Here is a 24,825-nt window from a genome sequence, read left to right as displayed (position 1 = left end):
CATCAGTGGAACTCTCTGCCCCGGAGTGTGGTGGAGGCTCCTTCTTTGGAAGCTTTGAAACAGAGGCTGGATGACCATCTGTCAGGGGTGATTTGAATGCAATATTCCTGCTTCTTGGCAGAATGGGGATGGACTGGATGGCCCAGGAGGTCTCTTCCAACTCTAGGATTCTATAATTCTATGATTATATTATTGTACAATATTATATTATATTAATTGAGAATCCATTGAAATCCACAAGAAGCAGGTGGGCAATTTCAACAGAAAGGAGGAAACCATGATAATGAACACAATGTGGCTCCCAGTATTAGAAAACACCAAAATCCAGATGGTAAATAATGAACACCACTCAGAAACAGGGGAAGGCCAGACAGCAAACAACCAAGTGCCAGTGAACACCTTCCAAGCAGAGGACGCCTCCAGGCAGCAACAGCCAGGCTTCCCGGATACTGAATACTATTCAAGCTTGCTCGTGGCAACATTTACACTTGCTGCAAACACCCTGGACATTATATATACTCCACTTGCTACAGTGCCAGCAGAACCTCTGAGGATGCCATGACCCACAGATGCAGGCGAAACATCAGGAGAGAATGCTGCTGGAACATATTGGCCCTGCAGCCCGGAAACCTCACAGCAACCCAGTGATTCCGGTCATGAAAGTCTCCAAGTGTATGTTTGTATGATTTGAACCCATTTCCCACTTCATCCTGTGCTGAAAAGCAATGTTTGCACTTCCTTTTCCAAATAACATCAATTCCCTTGAAATGAGCAAATTCTCTGACTCAACATTCCCAAATTTCCAAATGGCTTTGTTGTTCCAGAAGTCTGGGACTGATGGCTCTGGCCTCTGAAATAACTCGTACCATTGCTTAACTTGTTAACACTTTTCGCTTAATGTTACTTTTGTGTTCCTCTTTAAACTCTTTGAAACTTATAAATCACAAATATATATATATATATATATATATATATATATATATATATTCACTGTTCAGAATTAATTTTGTCAAACTCTTGGCAATTTCTTCATCAGGCCTTTTTTTGAGTTGGTAGAGACATTTAGATTCCTGGGTGAGGGCGAACAAATTGAATTTTTTCCCCTATTTATCGTGTCAGGAGCAACCAGACATTTGTATTACATTTTTAACAAAACAAACCAACCGACAAACAAAACACAAAGTTTGTGAGTTTGGTAGTTGATTAAATGTCCTCTGACCAGTCTCTGGCCCCTTGGAGTGCTTCTGGTGTTGCCGCAAGAAGGTCCTTCATTGTGCCTCATGTGGCAGGACTCAGGGTGCATTGCAGCAGGTGGTCAGTGGTTTGCTCTTCTCCACACTCGCATGTCGTGGACTCCACTTTGTGGCCCCATTTCTTGAGGTTGGCTCTGCATCTCGTGGTGCCAGAGCGCAGTCTGTTCAGTGCCTTCCAAGTCGCCCAGTCTTCTGTGTGCCCAGGAGGGAGTCTCTCATTTGAGGTTCTGGGTTTGAGCCTGCCACTTTTGGACTCTCGCTTGCTGAGGTGATCCAGCAAGTGTTTCTGTAGATCTTAGAAAACTATGTCTAGATTTAAGTCATTGACGTGCTGGCTGATACCCAAACAGGGGATGAGCTGGAGATGTCTCTGCCTTGGTCCTTTCACTATTGGCTGCTACTTCCCGGCGGATGTCAGGTGGTGCAACCCAGTGATTCCAGTCATGAAAGCCTCCAAGTGTGTGTGTGTTTGTGTGATTTGAACCGATTTCCCACTTCATCCTGTGCTGAAAAGCAATGTTTGCACTTCCTTTTCCAAATAACATCAATTCCCTTGAAATGAGCAAATTCTCTGACTCAACATTCCCAAATTTCCAAATGGCTTTGTTGTTCCAGAAGTCTGGGACTGATGGCTCTGGACTCTGAAATAATTCGTAACATTGATTAACTTGTTAACACTTTTCGCTTAATGTTACTTTTGTGTTCCTCTTTAAACTCTTCAAAAGTTATAAAAAGCTAAGCAGTGTAATTTCTCCAGTGGTATAGGGTGCAGACACCCTGTGATAATGCGGCGTGTCTCATTAAGAGCCACATCCACTGTTTTAGCGTGGTGAGATGTGTTCCACACTGGGCATGCATACTCAGCAGACGAGTAGCACAGCGCAAGGGCAGATGTCTTCACTATGTCTGGTTGTGATCCCCAGGTTGTGCCAGTCAGCTTTTGTATGATATTGTTTCTAGCGCCCACTTTTTGCTTGATGTTCAGGCAGTGCTTCTTGTAGGTCAGAGCACGGTCCAGAGTGACTCCTCCCAGGTATTTGGGTGCACTGCAATGCTCCCGTGGGATTCCTTCCCAGGTAATAATCCTCAGAGCTTGGGATGCCTGTTTATAAGGTGAAAGGCACATGTCTGTGTTTTAGATGGATTAGGGATCAGCTGGTTTTCCCTGTAATAGGCAGTAAGAGCACCTAGAGCTTCGGAGAGCTTCTGTTCAACCCTCTCAAAGCTCCCTGCTTGAGCGGTGATGGCACGATCATCAGTGTAGATGAAAGTCTCTCTCCCTTCTGGCAGTGGCTGGTCATTTATGTAGATGTTGAACATGGATGGAGCCAGCACGTTCCCTTGAGGCAGGCCATTGTTCTGTTTCCGCCATCTGCTTCTCTGGCCCTGGAACTCAACAAAAAAGCTCCTGTTTTGTAGCCGGTTTCCTTGAGTGGTGATGGCACGATCATCAGCATAGATGAAACTCTCTGTCCCTTCTGGCAGTGGCTGGTCATTTGTGTAGATGTTGAACATGGATGGAGCCAGCACGCTCCCCTGAGGCAGGCCGTTCTTCTGTTTCCGCCCTCTGCTTCTCTGGCCCTGGAACTCAACAAAAAAGCTCCTGTTTTGTAGCAGGTTTCCTATGAGGCGGGTGAGGTGGTCGTCCTTGGTGAGATTATACATTTTTCTCAGGAGGAGGTAGCGGTGGTTCACAGTCTCATAGGCTGCTGACAGGTCTATGAAGACAGCTCCTGTGATCTGCTGCCTTTCAAAGCCATCTTCGATGTGCTGAGTCAGATTCAGCACTTGCGATGTGCAGCTTTTGCCTTTCCTGAAGCCAGCTTGCTGTGGGATCAGACAGGGGTCTATATTTTCCATAATTCTATGCAAGATGAGTCTCTCCAGAACTTTGTAGAGGTGGCACAACAGGGAGATTGGTCTGTAGCTTTTTGGGTCATTACGGTCTTTGCCCGGCTTCAAGATGGCGATGACTCTTGCTTTCCTCCAGATTTTGGGGATCTGACAGGATGCAGTGCAGTTGTCCATCAGCTCCAGCAGCCAACGCCTTGGTTTTGGGCCAAAGTTCTTGATTTGTTCCATCTGAAGATCATCAAATTGAAATTGAAACATTTAGATTCCTGGATGAGGTTGAAAAAAATTGAAATTGAATCCAGACAAGACAGAGGTACTCCTGGTCAGTCACAAGGCCGAACAGGGCATAGGAGCATAGTGTCTAGATCTAAGGAAGTCATGCTCCCCATGCTCTATTCTGCTTTGGTTAGACCACACCTGGAATATTGTGTCCAATTCTGGGCATCACAATTCAAGAGAGATATTGACAAGCTGGAATGTGTCCAGAGGAAGAGGGCGACTAAAATGATCAAGGGTCTGGAGAACAAGCCCTATGAGGAACGGCTTAAGGAGCTGGGCATGTTTAGCCTGAAGAAGAGAAGGCTGAGAGGAGATATGATAGCCATGTACAAATATGTGAGAGGAAGCCACAGGGAGGAGGAGGGAGCAAGCTTCCTTTCTGCTTTCTTGGAGACTAGGACGCAATGGAAGAATGGCTTCAAGCTAAAAGAGAAGAGATTCCACCTGAACATGAGGAAGAACTTCCTGACTGTGAGAGCCGTTCAGCAGTGGAACTCTCTGCCCCGGAGTGTGGTGGAGGCTCCTTCTTTGGAAGCTTTTAAACAGAGGCTGGATGGCCATCTGTTGAGGGTTATTTGAATGCGATGTTCCTGCTTCTTGGCAGAATGGGGTTGGACTGGATGGCCCATGAGGTCTCTTCCAACTCTTTGATTCTATGATTCTATGATAGGGTTACAGCCTGTATTGGATGGGGTCGCACTCCCCCTGAAGACGCAGGTTCGCAGTTTGGAGGTGATCCTGGACTCATCGCTGAGTTTGGAACCCCAGGTTTCAGTGGTGACCAGGGGAGCATTCGCACAGTTAAAATTTGTGTGCCAGCTGCGGCCGTACCTTGGGAAGTCTGACTTGGCCACAGTAGTCCACGTTCTGGTTATATCCCATATAGGCTACTGCAATGTTCTCTACATGGGGCTGCCCTTGAAGACTGTTTGGAAGCTTCAATTGGTTCAATAGACAGCAGCCAGGTTGTTAATAAGAGTGGCATACAGGGAGCGCACAACTCCTCTGTTGCGCCAGCTCCACTGGCTGCCAGTTTGCTACTGGGCACAATTCAAAGCCTTTAAAGCCCTAAACCGTTCTGGTCCAGTTTAAGTGGCTGAGGGGGGAAAGGAAGGGGCCTGAGGCTGTTAGGAATTCTGGGTGTTGAAGTCCCAAACATCTGGAGGGATGAAATTGGCCCATGCTTGCTCTAGGTCTTTTCCCATCACAGAAGAAGAAGGCCCGGTGGTTTTTCTGCAGTGTTGACATCATCCCAAAAGGGAGAAGAGAACAGCAAGCAAAGGCAAGGATGACCCACTCTCTCCTTTCTCAGCCGTTGCTCCTCTTATATAATAATAATAATAGTACTACTCATAGTGTGTGCCTCTCTGACCGGTCCAGTGAGCAGCTTTCCCGCCCGTCCTCCACTCTCCTTTCTCTTGGGATCTCACTGCAGACCCATAAATGCAGACCGGAGGGGGGAGGGTGGGCTTCAGAGGGGGTCCAGAGGGGATCCCTAAAAGTGAAATGCTGGCTATTCATCAGAATGGCTTTGTTGCCCTTCTCCTCTCCAGCTTTGGTCAGGCCTCTTCACTTGGAACAATAGCCCTGTGTCCAGTTCTGGGCAAAGCAATGCAAGAGGAATACTGACTCTAAAATTGGCCAAAGGTCTGGAGACCATGAATCCCAGTGAAGAGGGGATGAGGAAGACGGGTCTGTTGAGAAGAAGAGACATGAGAGCCATGGATAAATATGGGAAAGGGTGTCATAAGGAAGAGGGAGCTGCCCTGGAGACTAGGACTCAATGGAACCATGGGCTCAAATGACAGGGAAGGAGATTCAATAGAACATTAGGAAGAACTTCCTGACCACGAGGACAGCTGTTCATCAGTGGAACTCTCTGCCTCAGAGTCCAATGGGAAGGTCCTTCCTTGGAAACTGAGACAGAGGCTGGATGGCCATCTGTTAGGGGGGCTTTGACTGTGCTTTCCCTGCCTGGCAGAAGGGGATTGGATTCGCCCTGCGAATGTTTCTGAAGCTGGATGGCCACCTGTCAGGAGGGTTTGGATTGTGTCTTATGGCAGGTGGGGGTTAGACTGGATGACCTTTGGGGGTCTCTTCCAACTCTAGGATTCTATAATTGTTATTAAGCAGAGACTGGATGGCCATCTGTTGGGGAGGGGGGGGCTTTGATTGTGCTTTTCCTGTCTGGACAAAGGGGTCTGGACTGGGTAGCCTTTGGGATCCTTTCAATAGCCTTGCTTCTCTATGAACTTGCTTCTGGACAGGGGGTTGAAATGGATGGCTCATGAGGTCTCTTATAATACTATATATATATATATATATATATATATATATATATATATATATAATATTTAAATTGTATGCTGATGCTTTCATGTTAGGCTGCTTTGAGTCTCCTGCAGGAGAGATAAAGCAGGATGTAAATATAATAATAATAATAATAATAATAATAATAATAATAATAATTGTATGCTGATTATTTCATGTTAAGCTGCTTTGGGTCTTCTAAAGAAGAGATAAAGCAGGGCATTAATATAATAATAATAATAATAATAATAATAATAATAATAATTGTATGCTTGTACGTTTTTGTTAAGTCACTTTGTGTCTCCTGCAGGAGAGATAAGGTGGGGTATAAATAGGGGCATTAATAATAATAATAATAATAATAATAATAATGTATACTACAATAATAATAATAATAATAATAATAATAATAATAATAATTGTATGCTGATTATTTCATGTTAAGCTGCTTTGGGTCTCCTGCAGAAGAGATAAAGTAGAGCTTTAATATAATAATAGTAATAATAATAATAATAATAATAATAATAATAATAAATGTATGCTGATTCTTTTATGTTAAGCTGCTTTGGGTCTTCTACAGAAGAGATAAAGCAGGGGTGTAAATAATAATAATAATAATAATAATAATAATTATTATTATTATTATTATTATTATTGTATGGTGGTACATTTATGTTAAGTCACTTTGTGTCTCCTGCAGGAGAGATAAGGTGGGGTATAAATAGGGGCATTAATAATAATAATAATAATAATAATAATAATAATAATGTATACTACAATAATAATAATAATAATAATAATAATAATAATAATTGTATGCTGATGCTTTCATGTTAGGCTGCTTTGAGTCTCCTGCAGGAGAGATAAAGCAGGATGTAAATATAATAATAATAATAATAATAATAATAATAATAATTGTATGCTGATTATTTTATGTTAAGCTGCTTTGGGTCTTCTACAGAAGAGATAAAGCAGGGCATTAATATAATAATAATAATAATAATAGTATGCTTGTATGTTTTTGTTAAGTTGCTTTGTGTCTCCTGCAGGAGAGATAAAGTGGGGTATAAATGGGTTTTTCATTATTATTAATAATAATAATATAATGTAATATAATATATATATATATATATATATATATATATATATTAGTATATAATAATAATAATAATTTAAATTGTATGCTGATGCTTTGGTGTTAGGCCGCTTTGAGTCTCCTGCAGGAGAGATAAAGCAGGGTGTAAATAATAATAATAATAATAATAATAATAATAATAATAATAATTGTATGCTGATTATTTTATGTTAAGCTGCTTTGGGTCTCCTGCAGAAGAGATAAAGTAGAGCTTTAATATAATAATAGTAATAATAATAATAATAATAATAATAATAATAATGTATGCTGATTCTTTTATGTTAAGCTGCTTTGGGTCTTCTACAGAAGAGATAAAGCAGGGGTGTAAATAATAATAATAATAATAATTATTATTATTATTATTATTATTATTATTGTATGGTGGTACATTTATGTTAAGTCACTTTGTGTCTCCTGAAGGAGAGATAAGGTGGGGTATAAATAGGGGCATGAAAAAAATGTATAATATAATAATAATAATAATAATAATAATAATAATAATAATAACTGTATGCTGATGCTTTTATGTTAGGCCGCTTTGCGTCTCCTGCAGGAGAGATAAAGCAAGATACAAATAATAATAATAATAATAATAATAATAATAATAATTGTATGTTGATTCTTTTATGTTAAGCTGATTTAGGTCTTCTACCGAAGAGATAAAGTAAGACTTTAATATAACAATAGTAATAGTAATAATAATAATAATAATAATAACAATTGTATGGTGGTACGTTTATGTTAAGTCATTTGTGTCTCCAGCAGGAGAGATAAAGTGGGGTATAAATGGGGGCATTAAAAATAATAATGTATAATAATAATAATAATAGTAATAATAATGTATACTACAATAATAATAATAATAATAATAATAATAATAATTTAAATTGTATGCTGATGCTTTTATGTTAGGGCACTTTGAGTCTCCTGCAGGAGAGTTAAAGCAGGGTGTAAATAATAATAATAATAATAATAATAATAATATTATAATAATAATTGTATGCTGATTCTTTTATGTTAAGCTGATTTAGGTCTTCTACAGAAGAGATAAAGTAAGACTTTAATATAACAATAGTAATAGTAATAATAATAATAATAATAATAACAATTGTATGGTGGTGCGTTTATGTTAAGTCATTTGTGTCTCCAGCAGGAGAGATAAAGTGGGGTATAAATGGGGGCATTAAAAATAATAATGTATAATATAATAATAATAATAATAATTGTATGCTGATGCTTTCATGTTAGGCTGCTTTGAGTTTCCTGCAGGAGAGATAAAGCAAGATACAAATAATAATAATAATAATAATGTATAATCATAGAATCCTAGAATCCAAGAGTTGGAAGAGACCTCCTGGGCCATCATCATCCAGTCCACCCCCATTCTGCCAAGAAGCAGGAATATTGCATTCAAAGCACCCCTGACAGATGGCCATCCAGCCTCTGCTTCAAAGCTTCCAAAGAAGGAGCCTCCACCACACTCCCTCCGGGGCAGAGAGTTCCACTGCTGAACGGCTCTCACAGTCAGGAAGTTCTTCCTCATGTTCAGGTGGAATCTTCTCTCTATAATAATAATTTAAATTGTATGCTGATGCTTTGATGTGAGGCCGCTCTGAGTCTCCTGCAGGAGAGATAAAGCAGGATACAAATAATACCAATAATAATAGCAGGTCCCAGCCCCCCCCCCCCCCCCCGGCTTGGCCCCCTCCCTCTCCAGGCATCCTTTCAGCCCCTTCTTTGGAGAGGCATCTCGCCTGGTCTCTGAATGCCTCGCCTGTCCATTGCCTCTCTCCCCCCCCCCCCCGGCCTTGCCCCCCGCGGCGCTGTCCCCGAGCGCCCTCTCCCCCTCCTTCCCTCCCCCCTCTCCCCCTCCCACAGCCAGAGAAGGGGCGTGGCCTTTCCTGCCGGGGTGGGCGGGGCCTCTGCGCACCTTTATAGGCGGCGGAGGAGAGAGGGAGCGCGAGAGTGAAGGACGAGCCTGGTGCAGAAAGCAGGAAAAGAGGAAGAAGGAGGAGAAGGAGGAGAAGAAGAAGGAGCAGAAGGAGCAGAAGAGGAGGGTCCCCGCGCCCCCCTCCCTCCCACTCCCTCCTCCCCCCATTGCAGGTATGGGGAGGGGGGGGCACCCGAAAGAGAGGGGAGGGGGCTGCGGATCAGAGGGGGGGGGAGAGAGGAGGAGGAGGAAGGAGCCCCCCACCCATCCCCATCTCCCCCTCCCTTTCTCCCAGTGGGAAGAGAAACAAGGGGAGGGGGATTCTGGGACACCCGAAAGAGAGCGGAGGGGGCTGCGGATCAGAGGGACAGAGGGAGGGGGGGGCTTTGTGCGAGGAGGAGGAGGAGGAGGAGGGAGCCCCCCACCCATTCCCATCTCTCCCCCTCCCTTTCTCCCAGTGGGAAGAGAAACAAGAGGAGGGGGCTTCTTCTCTGTCCTCCATTCTCTCTTCCCTTTGGCCATTGATTGCCCTTCCTTTCGAGGCCAAGGGTGGGGGGGGGGCATTTCCGGCAAGGACAAGGAGGGTAGGCGGGGGGGGGGAGTAGGCGGGGGGGGTGTTCCCTCTCCCGAAGGTGGTCATTGGGGAGGAAGCCTGGCTTGAGGGGCTCCCTTCCGGTCCCAAAGGGGGAGGGATAGAGGGAGAGAGAGCATCTCCAAAGGATGGAGGGAAGGAAGGATGGAGGGATAGAGGAAGGGATGGAGAGAAGGATGGAGAGAAGGAAGGATGGAGGGAGGGATGGAGAGAAGGAAGGAAGGATGGAGGGATAGAGGAAGGGATGGAGAGAAGGATGGAGAGAAGGAAGGATGGAGGGAGGGATGGAGAGAAGGAAGGAAGGATGGAGGGATAGAGGAAGGGATGGAGAGAAGGATGGAGAGAAGGAAGGAGGGATGGAGGGATAGAGGAAGGGATGGAGAGAAGGATGGAGGGAGGGAGGGATGGCGCTGCTTTGCGCTTTCTATTTATAGGGCGGGCATGTGACTGGCGGGAGGGGGGGCAGGTGGTGGTGATGGAGGAGGAGGAGGAGCAGAGCCCCCCCCCCCATTTCCGGATTTCGCCCTCATTCGGTGCTGCGGGGGCGGCAAGAGAGCCGCTCTGACCCTCCTCCTCCTCCTTCTCCCCCCCTTCCCCCTTCCCTCCCCCCCCCCCTCGAAGTCGCCATCTGCTTCACACGGAATGGGATCAAGGGGCGGGGGAGGGGAGCCCGTTGCTTCTTTGGGGGGGGGAGAGATAGATAGACAGAGAGAGAGAGAGAGAGAGATAGGAAAGGAGGGTGGGGGCGTGGCCTTGGATTGGAGCCCCCCCCCAATTTCTCCTTCCCCTTCTCCTCTTCTCCTCCCCCCCCCCCTCCCTGCGCCGCCGGTTAATTTCCATTCGCCTCTTCCTCGCTTCGATGGGGATCAATACGGATTGATTGCCTATCGATCCCCGGCATCGATGAGGAGGGAGCCCGTGATCAAAACTGGGGGGGGGGGGGGGGGTAAGGGAGACGGGCACCATAGCTCGTGGCCAGGCAGAGGTCGCGCCAAGGGCAAAGGGCAGGTCATTCCCTCCAAGAGGAAGGGGGGGGTGCTCTTTTTTCTAGCCAGTCTCCTTGCGACGCCTTTGAAAGGGGGGGGGGGGGTCAGGTCCTCATTTCCTCTATCCAGTTCTCCCATTGCGTGATGGTAAGGGGGGGGGCAATGACGTCAGTGAGGGTAAGAGGAGGGAGGGGGCTGTGGCTGCTTGGAAAAGGGGGGGGGCTGCACAGGTGACGTCCTGAGGCAGAGAGTTCCCATGTCGCATCTGCAATGCTTTGGTTCTCATAACTAGAGCACACCTGGGCCCTCCCTCCTTCCCTCCCTCCCTCCAGGTGTTTTGGACTCCAACTCCCACAATTCCTAACAGCCTACCGGCTGTTAGGAATTGTGGGAGTTGGAGTCCAAAACACCTGGAGGGAGGGAGGGAAGGAGGGAGGGCCCAAGTTGGCCCAGGTGTGCTCTAGAACCCATCACTCAAATAAGATGTGTTTTTTTGGGGGGGGGGGTCTCTTGGCCTGCTAACTGTGGGGGGGGGTAAGGGTCTCCCATGGGGGAAGTGACCTTTTCTATCCCAGAAGCATCCTTTACCATCACTCAAATAAGCTGTGTTTTTTTGGGGGGGGGGGTCTCTTGGCCTGCTAACTGTGGGGGGGGGGGTAAGGGTCTCCCATGGGGAAGTGACCTTTTCTATCCCAGAAGCGTCCTTTACCATCACTCAAATAGCTGTGTATTTTTTTTTGGGGGGGGGGGTTGTTGGCCTGCTAACTTTGGGAAGTAAGGGGGGGTCTCTTGGCCTCCTAACTGTAGGGGGGGGTAAGGGTCTCCCATGGGGGAAGTGACCTTTTCTATCTCAGAAGCGTCCTTTACCATCACTCAAATAAGCTGTGTATTTTTTTTTGGGGGGGGGGGGTTGTTGGCCTGCTAACTTTGGGAAGTAAGGGGGGGGGTCTCTTGGCCTCCTAACTGTGTGGGAGGGGGGGTAAGGGTCTCCCATAGGGAGGTGACCTTTTCTATCTCAGAAGCGTCCTTTACCATCACTCAAATAAGATGTGGGTTTTTTTGGGGGGGGGGTCTCTTGGCCTGCTAACTGTGTGGGGGGGGGTAAGGGTCTCCCATGGGGGAAGTGACCTTTTCTATCCCCGAAGTGTCCTTCACCAGCAGGAAAGTCCTTTGTGGCCCAAGGACAGACGCAGTGACCGCTCATCCCTGGGGAGAAAGGATGGATGAATCATAGAATCATAAGAGTTGGAAGAGACGGCATGGACATCTAGTCCAATGGCTCCTTCCATTGCGCACGTTTCTTGCTCCAAGGACAAGTTTGGGTGATGGGGGTGGGCTTCCCTTCTGAACTGTCCCACCCACTCATTTGGTCCTTTGGCTCCGTCCTAGGCTGTTAGGAATTGTGGGAGTTGGAGTCCAAAACACCCGAAGAGAGGGCCCAAGTTGGCCCAGGCCTGTTCTAGTTATGAAAACCAAAGCATTGCAGATGCAACATGGGAACTCCCTGCCTCAGGACCTTCCACCAGGAACTCATTCTCTCCTCCAAATGACGAGAGGGGCAAATGAGCGACCTTTCCCCCCATATCACTGTGATGACCACTGACACCCCCCCCCATACATAATAATAAATAATAATAATAGCTTTATTTATGTCTTGTTGAAGGCTTTCATGGCCAGAATCACTGGGTTGTTGTACGTTTTTTCGGGATGTATGGCCATGGTCTAGAGGCATTCTCTCCTGACATTTCGCCTGCACATCCTCAGAGGTAGTGTGGTTTATTTATGTCTTGCCACCATCTGCCAGAAGGGTCTCGGACAGCGTACAGAAAACACATAATAGTGCCATAAAAACACATAAAATACAAGTAAATTATATCAACACTAATAACAATATCTATATAAATAAAAATGTAATGTTTGTTTGTGGGATTAACATAATTCAAAAAACCACTGGACAAATTGACACCAAATTTGGACATAATACACCTATCCGGCCAACGAGTGACCATCACTCATAAAAACACTGAAAACTACAGCTGAAGAGCAAAGGAAGCGAGAAAAGAAACAGGTAGAGAAAGGAAAAAGAAGAAGGGAAAGAAAAAAGAGGGAAGGAATGAAAGAGGGAGGGAGGGAAGGAGAGAAAGAAAGAAAGAAAGAAAGAAAGAAAGAGGGACAGAAGGGAGGAAGGAAAGAAAGAAAGGTAGAGAAGGAAGGAAGAAGAGAAGGAAATAAAAAAGTGAAAGAGGGAAGGAATGAAAGAGAGAAAGAAGGAGGGAAGGAAGGAAGGAAAGAGACAAGGAAGGATGGAACCAAAGAGCAAAGGAAGCGAGAAAAGAAACAGGTAGAGAAAGGAAAAAGAAGAAGGGAAAGAAAAAAGAGGGAAGGAATGAAAGAGGGAGGGAGGGAAGGAGAGAAAGAAAGAAAGAAAGAAAGAAAGAAAGAAAGAGGGAGGGAAGGAAGGAAAGAGACAAGGAAGGATGGAACCAAAGAGCGAAGGAAGTGAGGAAATAAACAGGTAGAGAAGGAAGAAAGAAGAAGGGAAAGAAAAAGAGGGAAGGAAGGAAGGAAGGAAGGAAGGAAGGAAAGAAAGAAAGAAAGAAAGAAAGAAAGAAAGAAAGAAAGAAAGAGGGAGGGAAGTTTGGCCACAGCAATGCATGGCAGGTACAGCTAGTCAAATAATATAAAACAACAGTTACAAAAGATAAGAAGCCCTCCCCAGAGATATTAGGGACCCCCCCCCCCCACATTGCAATGTTTCCGGGGGAGTTGCAAGCGTGTCTCTTGAACAATGACCCGACCTGAGCTCAACAAGACATGGCTGTCTCCATGGGGCGCTTGGCAGAAGGCAGGCTTTGGGGTGAGCTTTCAGTTGTTTGGGGGAGTCAAAGCACACAAAACAGTGTGTTGAAGGTCAAGGATGGATGTTCCAGTTGTGTGGGGTGAGTTGGGTCATAAGAGCCCTCCATGTCTAGCATTTTCCCTCTGGTTCAAGTTCCTATTTCCAGGATAATAATGGGGAGGGGCCACCATGGGGCGGTCAGTGCCTCTTCTGGTCTTTTGGGGAGAAAGCCCCTCGGACTCTGCCGGGCCTTGTTGGTGGTCTCTGCCCAAGACCTCCCCCGTCCCCTGGCAGGGCCTTAGTGGGGAAGGTCCAGCTTCTAAATGGGGAGGGGGCACTGAGAGACCCTCTCCCTGACTTCAGGCAAACTTGGGCCCTCCTTCCAGGTGTTTTGGACTCCAGCTTCCACAATTCCTAATAGCCAGCCTGTTAGGAATGGTGGAAGTCCAAAACACCTGGAAGGAGGGCCCAAGTTTGCCCTTGGCCAGAGTCCTGAAGAGGCCCCAACGAAGAGCTCTCGGGTTGCAGCCCATGGAATATTAATGGCTGCCGGGGAAAGGAGACGCGGCATCACCTCTGCTGGGGAGCCTACCTGGTCCCAGGTGATGCACCACCTTGCATGAGGCCCAGAAAGCCAACCCGTGGGCCCCTCTGGACTCCATGCTTAACTTGGCATCCATGACCTGTAACTGCAGCAATGAAGGGGTTGGATCATGGGAAGAGTAACATGTGCTGCATGTGGCGGTCAAGGAGGCCAAGAAAGGATTTGGAGCCCCTCTGAATGGTCAGAATCCTAGACGAGGCTCCAAAGGCCATCCAGTCCATCCCCTTCCACCATGCAGGAAGACAGAGTCCAAACCCTCCCGACAGATAGCCATCCAACTGCACTCCCAGACAGCAAAGGAAACAAACAAGGACATCTAATCACCTCTCCTGCTTCTTGGCAGAATGGGGTTGGACTGGATGGCCCATGAGGTCTCTTCCAAGTTCCAACTCTAGGATTCTATGATTCTCAACAAAAGTTTGCTCCAGGCACTGTCAGGCCATTATATGCTAATCAAGGTGGTCAGTTGAAACATTCACACCTAGCTCCAGCAGACAAGAGTCCTTTGTCCCACCCTGGTCATTCCACAGATATATAAATCTATTTTCCTAGTGACAACAGACCTCACTACCTCTGGGGATGCTTGCCATAGATGCAGGCAGAACGTCAGGAGAAAATGCCTCTAGAACATGGCCATATAGCCCAAAAAAACCTACAACAACCCAAGGACATGTAATCACCTCTCAACAAAAGATTGCCCTCAGGCACTGCCAGGCCATTATATGCTAATCAAGGTGATCGGTTGAAACATTCACACCTAGCTCCAGCAGACAAGAGTCCATTGTCCCACCCTGGTCATTATTCCACAGATATATAAATAGTTCCAACAGACCTCACTACCTCTGGGGATGCTTGCCATTGATGCAGGCGAAACGTCAGGAGAAAATGCCTCTAGAACATGGCACGAAAAAACTTACAACAACCCAGCAGAGGAGTCATTCTTGAACAGCTCTTGGCCACCAAGTTCTTCCTAACATTTTGGTGGACTCTCTCTTCCTGAATTAGAATCCGTCGCTCCATGGTGTCCTAGTTTCTCGAGCAACACAAAACAAGCCCGCTCCCTCCTCGATCTGACCTCCTTTTAAAATATTTAAATACGGCTCTCGTGTCCCTTTCTCGGTCTTTCTTTCATCCGAGCGATAAAAATATCCCAGGCTCCTCAAACTATTCCTCGGAGAGCTTTTTGCTTCCAGGGCTTTTCACCATTTTTAGCTGGACAGGTTCCAGCGGGTCAAGATCCCTCTGAATTGTGGCCCCCAAAATGCCATTGTTGACCAAAGTCCCCCATCTGTGAAGGTCGTTTTTGGTGCTTGATCTTGGCCTCAGAAATATTTGCTCTCACTCCCAATTTGGAGTCATTGGCAGATTTGATTCCCATTGTCCAAAGTCATGGATAAAGATGTTGAGATGCCCTCAAAGGCCCAGGCTAGACCCCACTCCTGGTCATTTCCCTGGACAGGTTCTAAGATTGTGTCCTCCAAAATGCCATTGTTGACTGAGGTCCCCAATCTGTGAAGGTTCTTTTTGATACTTGATCCTGACTAGGACATGGAGCAATGGCTTCAAACTCCAAGAGAGGAGATTCCATCTGAACATGAGGAAGAACTTCCTGTGAGAACCGTTCAGCAGTGGAACTCTCTGCCTTCCTCAGAGTGTGGTGGAGGCTCCTTCTTTGGAAGCTTTGAAACAGAGGCTGGATGGCCATCTGTCGGGGGTGCTTTGAATGCAATATTCCTGCTTCTTGGCAAAATGGGGCTGGACTGGATGATGGCCCAGGAGGTCTCTTCCAACTCTAGGATTCTAGGATTCTATGACTGTGAGAGCTGTTCAGCAGTGGAACTCTCTGCCCCGGAGTGTAATGGAGGCTCCTTCTTTGGAGGCTTTTAAACAGAGGCTGGATGGCCATCTGTCAGGGGTGCTTTGAATGCAATATTCCTGCTTCTTGGCAAAATGGGGTTGGACTGGATGATGGCCCAGGAGGTCTCTTCCAACTCTAGGATTCTAGGATTCTATGACTGTGAGAGCTGTTCAGCAGTGGAACTCTCTGCCCCAGGGTGTAATGGAGGCTCCTTCTTTGGAGGCTTTTAAACAGAGGCTGGATGGTCATCTGTCAGGGGTGATTTGAATGCAATATTCCTGCTTCTTGGCAAAATGGGGTTGGACTGGATGGTGGCCCAGGAGGTCTCTTCCAACTCTAGGATTCTATGACTCTGAGATATTTGCTCTCACTCCCAATTTGGAGACATTTGGAAACGACTACCATCATTTGCCTATGATCCCATTGCCCAAAGCCATGGATAGGGAAATTGAGTAGCCTCAAATGTCCAGGTCAGAACCCCTCCTGGTCATTCTCTCCAGGGTGTCCTGCCTTTGTCCAGCTCAATGAGGCTCCTTTCTGGATCTGTTAGATCAGTGGTTCTCAACCTTCCTAATGCCGTGACCCCTGAATCCAGTCCCTCATGTGGTGGTGACCCCCAACCATGACATTGTTTTCGTTGCTACTTCATAACAGTCATTTTCCTACTGTTATAAATCATAATGTAAATATCATATATGCAAGATGTATTTCCATTCACTGGACCAAACTGGGCACAAATACCTAATATGCCCAAATGTAAATGCTAGTGGGGTTGGGGGAGGATTGATTTTGTCATTTGGGAGTTGTAGTTGCTGGGATTTGTAGTTCACCTATAATCAAAGAGCATTCTGAACTCCACCAGTAATGGATTTGAACCTAATCTGCCACACAGAACTCCCACGACCAACGGAAAACACTGGAAGGGTTTGGTGGGTATTGACCTTGAGTTTGGGAGTTGTAGTTCACCTATATCCAGAGAGTACTGTGGACTCACGCAATAGTTGATCTGGACCAGACTTGGCACAAATACTCAATATGCGCAAATGTGAACACTGGTGGAGCCTGGGGAAAATAGATCTTGACTTTTGGGAGTTGTAGTTGCTGGGATTTATAGTTCATTACAATCAAAGAACATTCTGAACTCCACCAACGATAAAATTGGCTCAAACTTCCTATATGGAATCCCCATGACCATCAGAAAATACTGTGTTTTCTGATGGTCTTTGGCGACCCTTTGACACCCCTTCGCGACCCCCTCAGGGGTCCCGACCCCCAGGTTGAGAAACACTGTGTTAGATTCAGCAATGGCAGGAGCATGCGCCGCCTGCTTTCTGGGCTGCTGTAGGAAGCTCTCCCTTTGAAATAGGCTTGGAAACAGTTGACCGGCCCAGGCGGCTACCACGAGGATATTGCATTGCCTGGTGCTGGTTACAGGGAACATCTGACTCCAGTGGAGCGTCTCCTATTACAGGCAGGACGTGGCTCCCTGGTTACAGAGCACCAGATCGTTTCCAGGCCTTGTTCCAAGGCCAGGTTGTGACCCCCAAAGGCCCCAATATGTTGCCGAAGGATTTCATGGCCAGAATCACTAGTTGCTGTATGGTAAGGCTCCAGTAGCATTCTCTCCTGACGTTTCACCTGCACCTGTGGCAAGCACCCTCAGAGGTTTGTTCAAAGGTCTGTTGGAAATGAGGCAAACAATCAAGTACCAGTTAACTTCTCAAAGAAATTTATTATTGGAACAGTTTCTCCCCGTAGAGATGTTCAATGTATTGTCGAAGGCTTTCATGGCTGGAATCATTGGATTGTTGTAGGTTTTTTGGGGCTATATGGCCATGTTCTTGAGGCATTCTCTCCTGACGTTTCGCCTGCATCTATGGCAAGCATCCTCAGAGTTAGGGAGGTCTGTTGGAACTAGGAATAAGGGGTTTATATATCTGTGGAATGACCAGGTGGGACAAAGAACTCTTGTCTGCTGGAGATAGGTGTGAATGTTTCAACTGGGCACCTTGATTAGCATTTGATGCCCTGGCAGTGCCTGGGGCAATCTTTTGTTGAGAGGTGATTAGATGTCCCTGATTGTTTTCCCTCTGTTGTGACCCCTCACTCCCTCTGAGGATGCTTGCCATAGATGCAGGTGAAATGTCAGGAGAGAATGCCTCTAGACCATGGCCATATAGCCCGAAAAAACCTACAACAACCCTAATTTATTATTATTTACTGTATTTCTATACTGCTTTTCTCATCCCTAAGGGGACTCAAGACTCAAAGCGGTTCTGCTCCATCTATGACCATTAGGTTTAGATAAGAACCCTCTATTCTATAGAAGGAACATAGACTTTTCAAAACCTCTTTGAGAAAGGATGCTCCCAGGCAACAACAGCCAGGCTACCTCTATGGAGATACCCTCACTGATTGACTTTGCAACTGCAAGGCTATGCAGTGCTAACCAAGCTGGCTAATTGCAACATTCAGACTTGCTTCAAACAGACAAGGGTTCTTTCTCCCACCCAGGACATTACTTCACAGATATATACGCACTCCACGTGTCTAATTTCCAACAGACTTCTGAAGATGCAGGTGAAATGTCAGGAGGGAATGCTGCTGGAACATATTCCAGCCATGAAAACCATTGACAAAGGCTGGGTTTATGTGTGTGTATATATACATCACGCATGGGGCAACTTTGGCTATCCTTCTAAGTGTTTTGGACTGCAAGAGCCGCTAGACTGTTAGGAATTGTGGGAGTTGAAGTCCAAAAAACACCTGGAGCGAAGGCCCAAGTTAGCCCATGTCTTGACTAGAGCCATTGAGCAGCACGCTTTGGGTTCAGCCAGTTAACCAGTTCCCAATCCACCTAGAATCATAGAATCACAGAATCAAAGAGTTGGAAGATACCTCCTGGGCCACCTTCAAGTCCAACCCCATTCTGCCAAGAACCAGGAATGTTGCATTCAAATCACCCCTGACAGATGGCCATCCAGCCTCTGTTTAAATGCTTCCAAAGAAGGAGCCTCCACCACACTCCAGGGCAGAGAGTTCCACTGCTGAACGGCTCTCACAGGGACATTGCAGTCACTGTCCAGCCCAAGTTTCATTCGCTTCTTTGCCAGAAGGTCATGGATCAGGTCAAAGGCCTTCCTGAAATCAAGATCTGCTCCGTCCACGACTATTAGGTTTGAACCCTTTATCATATAGAAGGAACATAGACTTTCCAAAATGTTTAGTAGTGTAAACAATGGATGTTAGGGTAAGAGAGATCAAAAACGGAATGTAACACACTATAATCCTAGAATCATAGAATCCAAGAGTTGGAAGAGACATCCTGGGCCATCCTTCAGTCCAACCCCATTCTGCCAAGAAGCAGGAATATTGCATTCAAAGCACCCCTGACAGATGGCCATCCAGCCTCTGTTTAAAAGCTTCCACAGAAGGAGCCTCCACCACATTCCGGGGCAGAGAGTTCCACTGCTGAATGGCTCTCACAGTCAGGAAGTTCTTCCTCATGTTCAGATGGAATCTCCTCTCTTGGAGTTGGAAGCCATTCTTCCATTGCGTCCTAGTCTCCAGGGAAGCAGAAAGGAAGCTTGCTCCCTCCTTCTCCCTGTGGCTTCCTCTCACATATTTATACATGGCCCTCATCATGTCTCCCCTCAGCCTTCTCTTCTTCAGGCTAAACATGCCCAGCTCCTTAAGCCGCTCCTCATAGGGCTTGTTCTCCAGACCCCTGATCTGCTCCCTCCTCCCTGTGGCTTCCTCTCACATACTTATACATGGCCCTTATCATGTCTCCTCTCAGCCTTCTCTTCTTCAGGCTAAACATGCCCAGCTCCTTAAGCCGCTCCTCATAGGGCTTGTTCTCCAGACCCCTGATCTGCTCCCTCCTCCCTGTGGCTTCCTCTCACATACTTATACATGGCCCTTATCATGTCTCCTCTCAGCCTTCTCTTCTTCAGGCTAAACATGCCCAGCTCCTTAAGCCGCTCCTCATAGGGCTTGTTCTCCAGACCCCTGATCTGCTCCCTCCTCCCTGTGGCTTCCTCTCACATACTTATACATTTCCCTCATCATGTCTCCTCTCAGCCTTCTCTTCTTCAGGCTAAACATGCCCAGCTCCTTAAGCCGCTCCTCATAGGGCTTGTTCTCCAGACCCCTGATCTGCTCCCTCCTCCCTGTGGCTTCCTCTCACATACTTATACATGGCCCTCATCATGTCTCCTCTCAGCCTTCTCTTCTTCAGGCTAAACATGCCCAGCTCCTTAAGCCGCTCCTCATAGGGCTTGTTCTCCAGACCCCTGATCTGCTCCCTCCTCCCTGTGGCTTCCTCTCACATACTTATACATGGCCCTTATCATGTCTCCTCTCAGCCTTCTCTTCTTCAGGCTAAACATGCCCAGCTCCTTAAGCCGCTCCTCATAGGGCTTGTAACTAGGCACCAGGAAGAGAAAAGAAGAAAAGATCTGGGTTGACTAGGACGCAATGGGACAATGGCTTCAAACTACAAGAAAGGAGATTCCACCTGGACATGAGGACCTTCCTGACTGTGAGAGCCGTTCAGCAGTGGAACTCCCTGCCCCAGAGGGAGTGTGGTGGAGGCTCCTTCTTTGGAAGCTTTGAAACAGGGGCTGGATGGCCATCTGTCAGGGGTGCTTTGAAGGGAATAGAGTTTAAGGAGATTCCACCTGAACATGTGGAAGAACTTCCTGACTGTGAGAGCTGTTCAGCAGTGGAACTCTCTGCCCCAGAGGGAGTGTGGTGGAGGCTCCTTCTTTGGAAGCTTTTAAACAGGGGCTGGATGGCCATCTGCCGGGGGTGATTTGAATGCAATATTCCTGCTTCTTGGCAGAATGGGGTTGGGCTGGATGGTGGCCCAGGAGGTCTCTTCCAACTCTAGGATTCTATGATTCTATAATTCTATGATCTGACCAATCTCCTTGGAGGACGTTTCAGGATGGGACTGAGTCTCTGTTCAACAGCAAGCTCTGAAGGCCAGGAGGTGAACTCAAAGGAGTAACCGAGAGAGAAGAAGCAAGACACTCGTAATACTCGCAGAAGGACAAAGTACTGCAACAAGTAAGGCCTTGGATGCCTGTAAATCAAATGGACAGAGGTTTTGGAGACAAATGAGATGAGCTTGAAGCCCTAGTGCAGGAAGCAGATGTGAGTTTATAGATCTGACAGAGACTGGGTGGAATGACCTCTGTGACTCCATGCAAATGATGAAACTGGGTTAAAATAAACAAGGGGTTGAGGGGAAATAAAGACAACATTGTGTTGCTGTAGGTTTTTCCGGGCTATATGGCCATGTTCTAGAGGCATTTTCTCCTGACGTTTTGCCTGCATCTATGGCAAGCATCCTCAGGCCCCTTCCTTTTTCCCCTCAGCTGCTTAAGCGTGTCCAATTCTGGGCACCACAATTCAAGAGAGATATTGACAAGCTGGAATGTGTCCAGAGGAGGGCGACTAAAATAATAAAAGGTCTGGAGAACAAGCCCTATGAGGAGCGGCTTAGGGAACTGGGCATGTTTAGCCTGAAGAAGAGAAGGCTGAGAGGAGATATGATAAGGGCCATGTATAAATATGTGAGAGGAAGCCACAGGGAGGAGGGAGCAGATCAAGGGTCTGGAGAACAAGCCCTATGAGGAGCGGCCTAAGGAGCTGGGCATGTTTAGCCTGAAGAAGAGAAGGCTGAGAGGAGACATGATGAGAGCCATGTATAAATATGTGAGAGGAAGCCACAGGGAGGAGGGAGCAAGCTTCCTTTCTTCTTCCCTGGAGACTAGGACGCAAGGGAACAATGGCTTCAAACTACAAGAGAGGAGATTCCACCTGAACATGAGGAAGAACTTCCTGACTGTGAGAGCCGTTCAGCAGTGGAACTCTCTGCCCCAGAGTGTGGTGGAGGCTCCTTCTTTGGAAGCTTTTTAACAGGGGCTGGATGGCCATCTGCCAGGGGTAGTTTGAATGCAATATTCCTGCTTCTTGGCAGAATGGGGTTGGACTGGATGGCCCATGAGGTCTCTTCCAACTCTTTGATTCTAGGATTCTATATCTAAGCGGCTGAGGGGGAAAAGGAAGGGGCCTGAGGATGCTTGCCATAGATGCAGGCAAAACGTCAGGAGAAAATGCCTCTAGAACATGGCCTTATAGCCCGGAAAAACCTACAACAACCCAGTGATTCCGGCCACGAAAGCCTTCGACAAGACAAGAAAAGATCTGCTCCATCCGCAGCAAAAAAGGGCCAAGGTTAGTCTGGCGTGACTTGTTTTGCAGAACCAAGCGCCGCCTTTCCTTGTCCGGCATCTCGTCCTAAGTGTTTGTTTAATGATCTGCTCCAGAGTCTTTCCTGGCAGAGATGTCCGGCTGAGGGGACATTTGACCAATTGTTCGGTTCCTCTTTTGTTCCCTTTGTGGAGAGAGGGACATCCCTCCCCCCCCCCCCCACCCCCAAAGTCTTCTGCTGGAGCTTCTTCTCTTCTCCAGGAATGAATGAGATCACTTCGGCTGGTTCTTTTAACGCTCTTGGATGGAGATCATAACACCCTGGAAAAAATCCCAGGAATCCAATGGCTGGAACCAAGGCAGTCAGGGACCATTCACAACAACAACAACGACAATTTTTTTTCAGAATATCTTCCTGGTGCTGTGTAGCCTGAACTTTCCAGTTCTTGCCCTCAAAAGAAATTTCAAGGCCAAGGGGCAATTGCCAACAAGGCCCTGCTACTCACAGAATCACAAGAGTTGGAAGATATCCCTAGAGAGCATCTAGCCCAACCCTATTCTGCTATTATGCAGGGAAAGCACAACCAAAGCACCCCTGACAGCCATTCAGCCTCTGAATAGTAGTAGTAGTAGTAGTAGTAGTAGTAATAATAATAAGCCATTCAGCCTCTGAATAGTAATGATAACAACAACAACAACAACAACAACAACACTCACAGAATCACAAGAGTTGGAAGATATCCCTAGAGAGCATCTAGCCCAACCCTATTCTGCTATTATGCAGGGAAAGCACAACCAAAGCACCCCTGACAGATAGCCATTCAGCCTCTGAATAGTAATGATAACAACAACAACAACAACAACACTCACAGAATCACAAAATAATAAGAGTTGGAAGAGACCCCTAGAGGGCATCTAGCCCAACCCTATTCTGCTATTATGCAGGGAAAGCACAACCAAAGCACCCCTGACAGATAGCCATTCAGCCTCTGAATAGTAATGATAACAACAACAACAACAACAACAACACTCACAGAATCACAAAATAATAAGAGTTGGGAGAGACCCCTAGAGGGCATCTAGTCCAACCCTATTCTGCCATTATGCAGGGAAAGCACAACCAAAGCACCCCTGACAGATAGCCATTCAGCCTCTGAATAGTAGTAGTAATAATAATAATAACAACAACAACACTCACAGAATAATAAGAGTTGGAAGAGACCCCCAGAGGGAATCTAGTCCAACTCTATTCTGCTATTATGCAGGGAAAGCACAACCAAAGCACCCCTGACAGAAAGCCATTCAGCCTCTGAATAGTAATGATAACAACAACAACAACAACAACACTCACAGAATCACAAAATAATAAGAGTTGGGAGAGACCCCTAGAGGGCATCTAGTCCAACCCTATTCTGCCATTATGCAGGGAAAGCACAACCAAAGCACCCCTGACAGATAGCCATTCAGCCTCTGAATAGTAGTAGTAGTAGTAGTAGTAGTAGTAATAATAATAATAATAATAATAATAATAACAGTCACAGAATCCCAGAATAATAAGAGTTGGAAGAGATCCCTAGAGAGCATCTAGCCCAACCCTATTCTGCTATTATGCAGGGAAAGTACAACCAAAGCACCCCTGACAGATAGCCATTCAGCCTCTGAATAGTAGTAGTAATAATAATAATAACAACAACACTCACAGAATAATAAGAGTTGGAAGAGACCCCCAGAGGGAATCTAGTCCAACTCTATTCTGCTATTATGCAGGGAAAGCACAACCAAAGCACCCCTGACAGAAAGCCATTCAGCCTCTGAATAGTAATGATAACAACAACAACAACAACAACACTCACAGAATCACAAAATAATAAGAGTTGGGAGAGACCCCTAGAGGGCATCTAGTCCAACCCTATTCTGCCATTATGCAGGGAAAGCACAACCAAAGCACCCCTGACAGATAGCCATTCAGCCTCTGAATAGTAGTAGTAGTAGTAGTAGTAGTAGTAATAATAATAATAATAATAATAATAATAACAGTCACAGAATCCCAGAATAATAAGAGTTGGAAGAGATCCCTAGAGAGCATCTAGCCCAACCCTATTCTGCTATTATGCAGGGAAAGTACAACCAAAGCACCCCTGACAGATAGCCATTCAGCCTCTGAATAGTAGTAGTAATAATAATAATAACAACAACACTCACAGAATAATAAGAGTTGGAAGAGACCCCCAGAGGGAATCTAGTCCAACTCTATTCTGCTATTATGCAGGGAAAGCACAACCAAAGCACCCCTGACAGAAAGCCATTCAGCCTCTGAATAGCAATGATAACAACAACAACACTCACAGAATCACAAAATAATAAGAGTTGGAAGAGACCCCTAGAGGGCATCTAGTCCAACCCTATTCTGCCATTATGCAGGGAAAGCACAACCAAAGCACCCCTGACAGATAGCCATTCAGCCTCTGAATAGTAATGATAATGATAATAATAATAGAGTTGGAAGTGATGGGCAAACTTTGGCCATTTACTGCTTGTTAGGAATTGCTGGAGTTGGAGTCCGACACACCTGAAGGGAGAGCTGAAGTTTTCCCATGTCTAGTCCAACACCCTTTTGCCATTATGTAGGAAAAGCACAACCAAAGCACCTCTGACAGATGGCCATGCAGCCTTTGAATGATCATAATCATAACCATAGAAGAGTTGGAAGAGGTCTCCAGAGGGTATCTAGTCCAACCTCATTCTGCCAGGCAAGAAAATCACAATCAAAGCACCCCTGACAGATTACCTACCTTACCTTTTGAATAAGAAGAAGAAGGAGGAGGAGAAGGAGAAGTTGGAATAGGCCACATGGACTATGTAGTCCAGGCATGGGCAAACTACAGCCCTCTAGGTAATTTGGACTCCAACTCCCACAACTCCTAACAGCTTTTCCTAACAGGAAAAGCACAATCAAATCCCTC

At 46.4% G+C, this 24,825-nt stretch overlaps 1 protein-coding gene across 1 annotated transcript in view; it reads left to right on the top strand.

The window, feature by feature from the left end:
• The first annotated feature begins 8,739 nt into the window (after positions 1–8,739).
• NAT16 (N-acetyltransferase 16 (putative)) overlaps positions 8,740–24,825 on the top strand; it is a 28,531-nt gene continuing 12,445 nt past the window's right edge. Inside the window, exon 1 of the mRNA XM_060779772.2 lies at positions 8,740–8,934. The gene's annotated coding sequence lies outside the window, so the exon portion shown is untranslated. The remainder of the gene's footprint in view (positions 8,935–24,825) is intronic.

The sequence above is a fragment of the Anolis sagrei genome, chromosome 6 (assembly GCF_037176765.1).
Source record: "Anolis sagrei isolate rAnoSag1 chromosome 6, rAnoSag1.mat, whole genome shotgun sequence".
Classification (NCBI taxonomy): domain Eukaryota; kingdom Metazoa; phylum Chordata; class Lepidosauria; order Squamata; family Dactyloidae; genus Anolis; species Anolis sagrei.
The sequence above is the reverse complement of the archived record's forward strand: the minus strand, read 5'-3'. Positions and strand labels throughout refer to the sequence as shown.